At 46.9% G+C, this 12,727-nt stretch overlaps 1 protein-coding gene across 6 annotated transcripts in view; it reads left to right on the top strand.

Moving 5' to 3' along the window:
• ACAP3 (ArfGAP with coiled-coil, ankyrin repeat and PH domains 3) overlaps positions 1-12,727 on the top strand; it is a 96,757-nt gene that overhangs the window by 27,818 nt on the left and 56,212 nt on the right. The window lies entirely within an intron of this gene.

Consider the following 12,727-nt stretch of genomic DNA (forward strand, 5'->3'; position numbering starts at 1 on the left):
TGGTGAGATCTCAAGCGTCAAAAGCAAACTTTATCCTCAGCGAGCCTCTCTCCTCCAGGTATCACAGTGCTATGCTGAGGGTCCTGTCGCTTGCTGGTGCCTTGTGATTTTTGTCACTGCCAGAGCCAGCCTACTGCAAGGACTACTGTCGGGGGCAGCAGCTTCGTGGATGCTCGAAGCGAGCCATGCCGACAAGGCAAGCAGGGTCACAGTTCTGTGAAGACCAGTATCTCATGAGATTGCAGCACCAGAAGCCAGTTCCTTATACAGACAGAAATCAGGAAGGAAGTCAATGTTTTCTAGTAAAATTGGACTTTTCTCCTTAACTCGGTTAAGCAAGAGCAGTTCTGAGTATGTCACTAGTGATTTGGCTGGATGAGCTTCTTTGGCATGCCCTGTGTGACTGAGCATAACAAGTCCCAGCTCTCAGCCCTTTGTACCTCTCAAGCCAGGCTGTTGCCTGCAAGCCAGCAGCCTTGTCCGGGTCAGCACAACGCAGCAATATAGCTGCTCCCTGGTATGGTTCACACATGTGCTCTCTGTTGCGAACTGAGCTGCAACTCCATGTTTTGACTCTTGTGAAGGACGAAGCTCCCTCTTGCTGCACTGTTTGAGTCTGTTGTTCTAAGAAGATGAGAAACTCGAAGTGCACACATTTAGCAGGAATGGTGGACATAGTAAAAAAAAATCCTCGTTTAGTGAGGGGATGGAAAATGGGTAAAAATTCTCACTGTCAAGATGATTAGGAATATGTGAGTGTCCCTACACTCAGATGAAGTACACTAACGCCATCATTCATACCGCCTGGTCACTGGAAGGGTCAGGAAGGAGCTCTTTTCTCCCTTCTCCATTGACGATTGAGCTGATGTCTTCTGGGAATTCCTTTCACTTGCAGACAGGTCACTGTTGGCATCAGGAGCGTGGTCTTTGCCAGCCTCCGTGGTGGTCCCTGTGTTCACTCTGTAGAGCAGTGAGTCACCGAGGATTTACAAGCAGCACTGCCCTGTCCTGGGCAGAAGCTAAGTGCCGTGGAGTGTTTCAAACCTTGCTCTGCACCTAGCAAACGTGCTGCTTGCGCTCCAGCAGCAGAGACCTCCGTTTGGGGATGGAAAAAGAGAACAGTCTGTGGTCTGGTCTTGCTAATACTTTGAAACACTGAGTGGTGGGAGGAAAGGCACAGCTCTGAAACAAAAGGTAGCTGTATATCCTCTGCTTACGTGAACGCTGCTGACTTGAAAGCCAGAGAGCAAAAGCTTCGCATGTGCCAGTTTCCAGCATAATTACTGAAAATCTGGGTCAGTGTTTGCACCGTGTTGAGCGTTTATGCTTGGGAAGGCTATTGACTTGTCAGCACTGGGGATGCGTTAATAAATCTCTGGCCATATTAACAGTAATCTGTTCACACTATCTTTGATCTGAAGGTCTCTGAATGGGGCGCAGTTGTCATTAAGTCGAGTTCACAGTGCAGCTTTGTGAAAGCGGCTCCATTTTACAGACGGGGAAGCCAAGGCAGGGAGCGATTATGAGGTATTTTTGATGACATGACTGAGTCATAGCCGGAGGTAAGGATACAACCCTGGCTCCCAGGCTCCTGCTCCAAGTCCCTGAACATCACTCTCTCCAGCCTAGTTAGACCCACCCTTGGACTACGGTATTCTGTGGCGTTAACTCCAGCTGCACCAGGACTTCTCTACTGAGCTGCAAGCACAGCAGTGATATACACACCAAAGAACCAGATAAACATTTACTTTTTCTGTTAGAGAGAGTGCTGCAGCCAGCAGGGACTGTGGGAACTCCCCCCACCCCTACACACAAACAGAAGGCAGGGAGCTTGCAGGGGGGGATAAAAGGGGATAAATAACAAGGAGACAAGGGAACAAGCTGTGTTACCCAAGAATCTGAAGGAAGCCAATGAACCTGCTCAGAAGCTTGGTGTGGATGGGTGCGAGCAGGTAGCAGCAGGCTCAGGGGCTGATGGAGGGGCGCTTGCCCTGATGTCACTTTCTCCTGATCCAGACCACTATCAGTAAAAGTAGGAACCCTCATAAGGACAAGAAAGATGGGATTTCATCCTCCTGGTGCTAAATGCAGAGTTTTGCCATTGATCCACAGAAAGAGAAATGAAACTCGCACTTTGAGAACTTGTTACTCTGGAATACAATTTAAGCATTACTGGAGTCATTGGTCTTCTACGCAACTGAGTTTTAATTTAGTTTGTCCTGATCTTGCTGTTGATGAAAGAACAATGGATACTAAGGCCCAAGGGATTCAACATCTGGCTGAACTGTTTCCACTCTGGAAGGAAAGAGGGACCAGTGGGAGACAACTGAGGACAGTGTTGTTCATGTGCTGTGACTAATTTGTGCATCTCAGACTTAAGACTATGAAGGCAGCTTGTTTCAGCAAACTTAAACCCAGGCAACAATTGAAAAGTAATACATTGGATTTGACTTTCCTCAGAGTTTTCAATTATCCAGGCCAATCTTTTTTTTGTGTGTGTGTGTGTGTGTTTCCCCCACCATGTGGAGAGCCAGGTGTTCTGAAGAGAATGAATGGAGGTGTGGAAGAGCAAAGGCTAAGGATCGGCAGATTGGTGGAAATGTGATGGGCAAGCGTGGTTTGATTAGAAATTGCTGTGCAACAGAGCTTGAGAGAAGTGGTGGCGGCTGATTTTTCAAGGGACAGCGTGGCAGGGCTGTGCCTGCCCCACATGGGTAGCTGGGGTGAAGGGCTGGTTGGGAGAGGTAATAGAGAAGCACCAAAGGAGAAGCAGATGGCAGCAGCACTTACTACCCCGAACATCAGCCAGGGAGCCACTAAAGCCTCAGGTGCAACTTAATCCCAATTTAACACTTTTTAGCTCTAGGCATCCCACTACTGTGTGTAACGGGGGGAGGGCAGTGGTGTTTGCCTGGTGGGCATGGCAGGGATGGATTAGTGCTGGGTGTATTAAGAGCCACACTTAGCTGACAGAGCAACAGGATTTAGTGGGCTGGGGATGGGAAGGTTTCCTATAGATGGAATCTGGTTTCCATGTATTTTTCCCGACTCCTGGTTGGTTTCACACCCTGCCATCCCTCTTCCCAGTTCTAGGATGACTCTTCCAACCGGAGTCCACCTGAAGACAGGGACCAGAATTCATGGGGATTTTGTGCTTATTTGCTTCTGGAAGTTCGGCAAGACGAGTGCCCTTTTTCTGTGCCTCAGTTTTCCCACCTAAGTTACACAACTTGTGGAGCATGTGAGCATAGGAGGCTCCGTTCAAGTCTTCAGAGAGCTGGTGGTTTCAGAAGTGGCTGGCATTAATGGAGGGAGTATATGTCCTCATCCAGGGTAGCTCTTCAGTCCCTTCCCAGATCCCTGTGGGAGATGCTCCTGTGGGTTGTTGAGCCTGGCAGAACCAGCACCAGCAAAGGGATTAAAATCTCCAGTATGTTGTGTGTGTGTGTGTGTCTGAAATGGCAGTTTGCTGGCGTGGCTGCTCCGCTGCCTTGTGTGTGAGAACTACACGCTTGCTGCGGCTGTAGCCTTGAGAAAGCATCTCACCTAGTCTCTCTTTGCTCTCCAGCCGAGATGGGATGCTGAGCTGGTTTTAATGACACTCTCCAGTTTGATTATTCCTTAGAATTTACGGTTTCCAGCACTATCCTGTATGCTCTGCTCATTACCCTCAGAAACCTTTGGCTATGCTTAAGTGTCTCCTAACTGGTCCCATGCTATTTCCATGAGCAAATGCAAAAAGCCATGGAAATCAAGCTCTCATTCTGAACGGGAAGCCATCGCAGTTGCAGGATCTGGTTGTCATGGATATTGTCACCATGGAGCTGTTGCCATGGTGCTGTCTGCTCGCATTGACAGAGATGCAAAGTATACCTATTCTTTTGAAGAAAGGAGGAAAAACAGTGGATATTAGAGAGCACAGAAGCTTTCAGATAGATATTTAGGGACGTTAGTAACTGCTTTAAGAGTCTTGTTGAGGCTGTCTGTGTAAGGTTCCTTATTTTTCTCTTTTTTATATTAAGTAACAGCCCACAAAAGGAAATGAAACTAATGCACTTGCTGCAGGGTCACCCACAGCGTATTTCACCGTGCAATGAAAGCAGCGCTCTTCTCTCTTGCAAAAAAATTCCAAAGAGTGACCAGTAGTCAGTAGTAGTCAGTGCTTGGCTGTTACTTCATCTCAGTTTAAACCTCCAGAAGTCCAGTATCTTGCAGAAGATGAGGATGTGGAGGCAGAACTTAAAATCCCATCTTCCCCTGCAGGCCTCTTTCCTTGAAGGAACACACTCACCTCCTTTTAATTTCTAGAGAAAGTCTGTGCTCCTTTGGAAGGCAGTTTGGCAGCTGTTAGTGACCTTGTCAGGCTGCTGATGGTTCTGGAAGAAGGAGTTGAATGAGAAACAACTTGTGTCTATGCCAAACATCCTTGGCTAGTTAGGGGCAGAGCGAATCTCAGCAAGGCGGATGCTGTTTTCACTCCATTTCAAATCGAACACAGTCAGATTTAATAAATAATAACTCTGCTTTGCACACCTACAGCGCCTCACTCTCTGAACATTTTGCAACTACTATTTATGAAATCCTCCAAACACTCCTTTGAGGGAGGGGAGGATTAATTTTTCTCAGTCTTTTAATAGTGATAGTGGGGCAGAGAGACTGTGGGAAGTGGCCTCCGTGTGTGCGGTGGCCATCAGGAATAGGATCCAGGAATTCCTGTTTCCTATCTGGAGCTCTGGAAAGCGCGGGTTTCATTCTGTCCCACGGCGTTAAACTAAAGGAGACCCTGAACATCTCTCTAGTGACATAGTAGGGCCCTTAGGAGCCTGATTTGGAGCTATATTAAACAGAGGTCTGAATGCTCCAGGTGGCTAAATAACATTGTCTTTGATCTCGATATGCCAGTGGCTCACTTCCAAAAACATTAGGCTCATGAGGCAGCCCTTTGCCTGGCCACAGAAGATGTTTCTGTGGAGGAATTGTCATTGTAAGGCATGGATTAGCTCTTTTATTGGTTTAAAAGTTGTTTGGTTTTTTGGGGTTTTTTTTTGTTGTTGCTGCTGGCAAGGCAGGTTTTCTGCACATGCGCCTGCAGTTATTCGTGGTGCGAGGTGGGTTTCTAGGAATTCATCAGCCCACTCGGCGTGTTGTTCAGGTGGGGCGCCAGGTAAACCCGCTGCTTTGAATGCGGTGCTCCCGTTCCGTGTATGACTCATCCCAGGCAAGAGGGATTTGAAACTGCGGGAGCCTGCGTGCATCCCAGCCAGCAGCTGGAACAGCTGGCCTGCAGGTGGGGGTCTGTTCAGAGTTCAAGGGCTACACCTTCTCCTTCTCTCCAACTGGGGGAGGGTTTCATGCAGGGCGATACAGACAGCTTGTAAGGGAGCGGTAACACGATGTAGCAGTTAGATCACATATGTAAGAGTCGCAAATCAGCCCAAGTTAGAATTGGCACCGATGGAGTTAGAGGGAGGGAAGCAGGCGCTCCAGAAACATTCCTGCTCCTGCTGAGCTAAAGGGATATCTCCACGATGGCTGCAATGGGAATTGGCTTGGACCCCACGTTGTCCTGCTGATATCACTTGGAGCAGGATCAGCTCATGCACTGCAAAACTGTGTGGCCCCAAAGAGATGTACCCTTCGGAGGGCCCTTTGGAAAGCAAAAGCCTCCGAGGTGCTTTTTACATGCTTGACTGTAAAAATGCAGCTTTTTTGTAGACAGTGAATGCAACAGCCTTTGTATGTAAATGTCCTCTAGGCCAAACGAGCCCTTTACTTGACCAGTTTAACAACCTGTAATCTGGTGACTGCATGCAGAAAATAGCCCTGTGATTTTCTGAACTTCAATACTGAAAAAAAAGATCTTAGTCTTTGTATTCTCGTGCCTCAGTTTCCTTGCCAGAAAAGTGAGGGAAACCAAATGCACTTCCCAAGGAAAAAGAAGGGCATGTTTAATTAAGTCAGCTTTCTGAGTTGCTTTGACAGCTGCAAGTATAAGTAGTTGCTATTATAGCAGCTAATAATTTGGAATTACATTTTATGTTCTTTTGGTTCTCCTCTTCATAGAGTTGCCAGAGGTAACCAAGCATTTTGAGGTCATTTTCTTACTTTTTAATACCTAGTCTGGTGTTGGATTTCTGCTTTACTTGCCTTCCTGTAGGACGTGTGTGTGTGTGTGTCAAAGGCACTCAGTGAACAAAAAATTTCAAGAAAATCATGACCATTATTCCACCATGAAGGAAAAGAAATGTAAAAAATGCAGACAGGCCTCTCTGAGAAATGTCTGTTGATCACTTCATGCCCAAGCTGGTTAGTAACGTGATATTGTTTAATGCTAAGGTTTATTAATCGAATACGTGACTGTCACCTGGGGTTCCCCTGGAGTTTGCCAAACATGGATTAATCACTGAATACTTGCAATGTCAATGCAAAGCAAATGTTTATCAGTGAGCAATGAGGAAGTCAAGGCTAAGAGCTGACTTCGATGGCAGCTAATAGCAACTTTCCTAGGCCTGCTCATGGCTCCACTCACAAACCATCTCTTGTAAGACTGTTACTCAGCAGTCAGAAGCAAATGGTGACTAATGATAATCTACCTTAAAAAAGGGCTTTATGGCTGACCTGTCACAGTGCCCCTCAGTCAGCTTGAGTCAGCTTGTCATTTCCCCTCCGGTTTTGTCCGTCCTCTTCTACCAGTTCTGTCCCTCTAACTGCGCTCCAAGCACAGCTTATAAAATGCAGTTCTAGGCAGCCACACAATTACACCCAGCCTCAGCTTGTAGTGATGCTGACAACTCGATTTCTGCATCAGTTTGCCAGTGGGACTTTCTTGCTTTGATCACTTTTTGGATGCAGGCGATTACTCTCCCGGTGCTTGGCTGGAACCATCTCATGAAGGTTAGTAGCACCATGCCACAAGAGGTGAAAGGCAGAGTTGTCCTGGCCACGGACCCTGTTCTCTGATAGCAGTATAGCTTATTATTCCTGTCCCCAAGGGGTAGAAAAATGCTTCTGGGAAGATTTTTTGTCACATAAAAATCATGCTTCTGCATGGCTTCTTTAAAGGACAAAGTAAAATTTGTGATGCAAAACCCTCTGGACTGTGGGGAATTACTGATTTCTCTGAGCAAGGAAACTCAAGCCTCACCTCTTTAGTTGGAGGGGCTCCGGTTTGCACTGAACGACTAGCAGATGAGGTCGTGGATTGTTTTCTCTCCCCTCATGACGGAAATAGCCCAAGGCCTGGAAAAGCATTAGCAGGAAGAGCACAGCATCAGGAAACACCAAGGGCACCCAGCCAGGACATGACTACACAGCCTTTAGCTGCCCAGCAATTGGGATATTACTTTCTTTGGGTGAAAGGATTCAATTCTCTGTTGTCAGAATCACTTGGTTTCTTAGCCAGATGCCTCCAACTGGGTGAGCATGTGAGCCCTAAGTGCCAAGCATCCCCGTGTACGCACTACAGCTGCTGCCTGCGCCTGGGGTTTTCTGTTTGTGTCAGAAGTCACAAGTGCTGTGGGCATGGCAAGCGTGTCGGTTCAGCAGGGATCGTATGTGCTACTTGCCATGCCTGCTCACCTCACTTCTGCATTCCTCCAGGATGGAGCAGTGGGATCGGCAGTGCTGAGGTGGCATTACTCATCCCTGTGGAGTTATTCCAGGTCCTCAGCTTGCTTGTATAACTGAAAGGGTTTTGTCTTATATCTATGACACACTGGTGGAACAGTGGGAGGATTTAAATTTAGGAATGAAATTGGCAGAGAATTTAGCCCTTGTGTTCTGTAGTAAGCAGTTGCACTGAAACCTGTTATTTCTCCAGAAAAACATGATCAGTGGACTCTGGAACGGCATCAGTGAGCAGGATAAGGACATTTTGAACGCCAAAACTCCTAAGGGATGGCCTTAGGCATGTTGTACCCTTGAGGGGTGGGAAATCAAGTATTAAAGAATTTGGTAATTCTTTACAGATCATAACGAAGTTAGCTGGCGTTCATACACATCACTTTGGGGAGGGACAGCCTGAGTCTGTGAGCAAAGGAGTCAGCACTTGTTACATCTAGATTTTGCTCCCTGGTTTCTCCCATGCCATGGCAGGCCCTGCAGTGGCATCGTTTGGTCAGGGACGAGGAGAAGGTAGGGAAGGGGGGGAGGAATTTGAACCGTTTCTCTTTTTGCACACTGCTGCTCTGCTCCAACCTTCTCCCAGCCCTTAGAGAACTTCTGTTGCTCTCTAAGAAGCAAAGGGCCAGAGCTGCAGAAAGAAAAACAACAAGACCAGGTGTGTGGGAAAAGGCACTGCAGGGTCGGGGCTAGGCGCTTGACTGAGGACTGATGTGCTTTTGTCTATCCCTTAGTTTATCCAAGATGAATGCATGGCTGCACTATGCCTGGTCACATCTCAGCCTCCTAAGTTCCTCTCCCCAAGGACTTCACTCAGCTCTAAAAGCACCATGTAACTGGAAAGGATGGATGAATGATCATCCTTGCTTCCTGTAATGAAGCTGGAACTCCACTACAGTCCTGGAACTGAATAGGTCCCTGAGATCACTGTCCTTGAAATCAAACGCTTGGAGCCTTTTATATCAAGTCTCTACACCAAAAATAAAGGTCAAATTTCATGCCATAGGCAATTGTATTCATACCTTAGTGGATACCAGACCCAAAATGTCTTCCTCCTCCACACAGAGTCCAAATATATCAACTCCTTTTCTTAAGTTATGATAAAAACGGGGAGTAAATTATAGGTGCTTTCTCCACCTTCTGGCAGGAAATATGCTGCTAGACGGCCTTGCTGGGCTGGCCTCTAGCTGATGTCTGCAGATTAAACAATGGCTGCTCTAGCTTTCCTGAAAAGAAAAGCATCCCCAGACATCCCAGCTCTCTTTTTTTTTTTAAGCTGGTTATTATGTCCAGCTATCAGAAGCATGAAGAAACCAAGTGGAAAAATTGAATCTGGCGATAAGAGTGCAGTGCATGAAGGCACACGACTTCCAAACCCAGAGAACAAAAATAGCTGCAAGAGAAAAAAATTGCCTCAAAGAAACTCTTTAATTATTCCAGTTCTTTCAAAAGCTTTGCCCCTGGCACAGCCAGGCTGCCATGTGTATAGGGCAGCCATATGTGTTGCAGTAAAGCTTGAGCACTGCGTTATTAGAGAGAAAGAAGCTGCTTTTTTGGCTGTGTTTTCAAAGAGCTGGTAGCAGATCGATGGTGGCCAGAGCCCAGGGCACAAAGGCCTTTACTTTCATAGCGAGTCACCAGGATTTCTGTTTTGATCTGGGATTTTGATGGGAGGGTGAAGGAGTTTAGATTCCTGCCTGGATTCTAGAGGCTGCTCCCAGAGGGCTGCTCGAGGAAGAGCTTGGAAGAAGTGTTGGAGGAAAGCAAAGAAAGGACAACCAGCACTTATTTTTCAGTCTGCTGGAGAAGGTTCCTGGGCTGTTGTTGCTGTGGCACAGAGGACTGAAATCTTCACGATGGCGTTTTCTGCCACTGCTACAGAAAGGCAAAGTCATTTAGCTGTGCTGACACTGCAGTAACCAGCCGCCTGGTCAATCTGTGTTTCAGGACACTGACAGAACATCCAGTATTCTAGAAGTCACCTGTTCCCTTCTGCGGTGCCTTAAGTTTTTACGTCTTCCTCCAACACTTGCAAGTTGACACTTTTGAAGCTTATGAGGAACACTGAGAATACTGCAAAGCTTTGAAATACTCTTGTGGGTGGTGTTTGTGCTGAAGATGGCCATACTGACACCTGAGTTTTCTCTAATTAGGGAGAAAATAGTTGTTTATATATATCTTTATCTGGAATTAAGTCAATAGCCACTTTATGAAACCTCCCTATTGGCTGGGATGTTGTTCAAAGGAATGCTGCAGCAGGACTGAAAAGTAAAGAAATTCCTATTTTCAAGCTGATGAAAAGACCACTGTTAAAAACACCTTCCAAAATAACCTTTTGTGAACTGTCAAAGGAGCTTTGCAATAAGATCTGTTCCTTTAGTTTCTCTTTGGGCAAGCCCCTTGCTGCCCAGTGGCATGGGTACCAGTTGTACACAGAACAAGCAGGAAGAAGGAAAGTGGGATGCCTGGTCAGGTGCGCACTGCAACACAGTAAGGAAATAGGGTACGACACGTCTGTTGTGCTCAGGCAGGGGTCCCTCATTCTCTAATGGCATCAATCTGTTGTCTGACCCTTCTGTTAGAGTTCGCAGCATCTCTTCTGGTCGTATGGCTTCCGTGAACAGACTGGATCTTTCTCTAGTAGGTTCTAGGGTAGTAGGACCTAAGCCACCACCTATCAGTACCATTGCAGCTTCACGTTATAGGAGTCCCTGAGTCAGGCCAGGGCTTGGAAAGACAGTAGTGGCAATGCTGGGGTTGGACATGGGTCTGTGTTAGTCCATAATGTCCTTATTGCGTTTCCTTCTTTTCCAAGTGCCTGTGGTGGGACAGAGAGCTATTTGCAGAAAGCAAAGGCTAGCATTACAGCATCATTCCAAGACAGAGCTTGTTCCTGAAAACGCAAAAGTGCAAAAAAAAAAAAAAAAAGCACTATACTTGGTGTTTCTGCTGTTATTATAGAAAACTATACTTGCTTGTAAACCTGCAGCAACCGGTTCCCTTCCTTTGCATAAGGGAAACTGAGAGCCCTGCAACTGCAGCGAAGTTGGGACTCTGCACAGAAGTATTCCTTGCCGGGGAGTTGTCTCAGTGAATTCCTACACAAATATGACCTATACGTTAAGACTTGCTCCCACCATGGTGGCTGCAGATTTAGTCTCTAGCTATCTACAGTTTTAAGGAACTGCAGATGAAAAAGGTCAATTGGAACATGAAGATTTTCTTGCTGTCTTGCCTGCTCTGCCCTGGTTTCTTGCCAGCTTCCTTGCAGATACAGGAGGAGGCCAGGGATCAAGCACACTCCCGAGCAGCCACGCTGTATTACTGCAACTTCAGAGAGCCGAGGGCTTGCTCCCTGCAGAAGCAGAGTGCTCGGCTGCCCTCCTGTTTTGCTTGCTAGGGCTGGCTTGAGATGGAGAGTGTCGGTGAAATCTCTGTCTGAAGTTCCAGCCTCACCATCTTTTACGCCGGGTGTCCCGGCAAGGAGAAGGCTGTCTGGTTATTAAGGGCCTAGGGAGAAAGAAGTGATGTGTGGGGCGAGGGAAGGTGTAACAAATGTCCTTCATTTAAAGTGCTCAGCAGGCAGCCAGCTTTTTTATAAGTATTATTTGTCCTCGCATGGCGGGAAGTGGAGGAGCCAGTTGCAGGCAGTAGTTGTATTTTCTTGCGTACTGTATTTTTGAATGAAAGCAGATTCCAGGCTGTCTTCTGCCATATATAGTGGTGATGAATAACCTAGCCTGTTTCCTCTGGATTTGATGTTCTGCTTACGTTAAGATGTAGGGAGTATTGTTTGCTGAGATGACATCAAGAGTTCTTGGATGGAGGGAGGAGGGACACATCCTTTCCTTGCACAGCACTGGCAGGGTTGCGGTGCTGAAGAACATCGCAGCTCATTTAGTAACAGTAAACCTACCCCTTTTTCTTCTTCGGAGTCACGCATTATAAGAAACCAGATGAGGAAAGGGCAGCAGTGGAGTCACAAGTGGCCTTTAAGTGTCCAGCATCCCCCTTCTGCCCTCCCTGGCTGGGAGCAGCATGGTCAAACCACAGACTAGAAGGAATTTTTAATGGAAAGGGGCGTTGATGGAGGAGAGACTCCTCTGCTTGTAAATGATATCATCTGGGAGCAAGAGAGAAGTGGAAGGGGAAGACAGGAGTATCTGGAGGAAAGTTCCAGCTGTTCCATCATGGTTCTTGAATATGCAGCCAATTTAGATTCATCAAGACGAGACTCACGTTCTTTGAGGCCAGTGCTGTGTGAGGATAGACTCTCCTCCGTGCTCCACCCAGATTACACAGGACTGTAGCAAACGTTGGTGGTCTCATAGCTTACAGATGGAGACTGCACTCACCTGTGTAAAATATTATGCCTGTTCCCGTTGAAGAATGCTTAGAATAGATGTTACTGAGTGCGCTGTGCTGCTTTGGTTATGTGTAGTCTTTGTAAGGTGCATACAAGTACCATGTTGTTGGCCTGAACCCTTCCTCAGCTTGGCAGAAATTTAGATTTAGACCCCAGCTTTGTGACCTGTTGGGCTTGCTTCTTAAATTTATCCTTCCTTCTCTTACAAACATGTCCCTTAGCGAAGACAGTCACTATCTTCATCATTCCCTTATTCGCTGAAGACACCAAGAGCCTGAGCGGCACGGAGTTACTACGTATGGTAATGGTTCCTCCAGGACTTTTGCTGCTCCCTTTGGTTTGTGGGTGCCCTGTCCTTTTGCTGAGATAGCAGTATGGATTCACGGGGCTTTAAGTCACATCTCTCCCCTCCTGTTCTTTCAGCTGGCACATGTTCAGTGCCGGATGTTTTTAAAGCCCGAGTGTAATATTTCAGGAACCAACATAAATTACAAGCCCACCAACTTAAGAAGCTCTTTGCAGTGACATTTGGATTGCATATCCTTGGTGCAGAAGGGTGGTGTGGGGCTTAGCACCTTTCCAGGTGTGTGGTTAAAGAAACGACCGTCCAAGTGTAGACATCATACAGCAGTGAGCAGCTCTGCAAGGGAATGCTCTCAGGTTTACAGGGCTTACTGTCAGACTTCAGCCTCCAAAAAGGCATTTCATACCACGTGCCTCAGCCCGGGAATGCCTCTTGGA

The sequence above is a fragment of the Falco cherrug genome, chromosome 3, assembly GCF_023634085.1.
Source record: "Falco cherrug isolate bFalChe1 chromosome 3, bFalChe1.pri, whole genome shotgun sequence".
NCBI lineage: Eukaryota > Metazoa > Chordata > Aves > Falconiformes > Falconidae > Falco > Falco cherrug.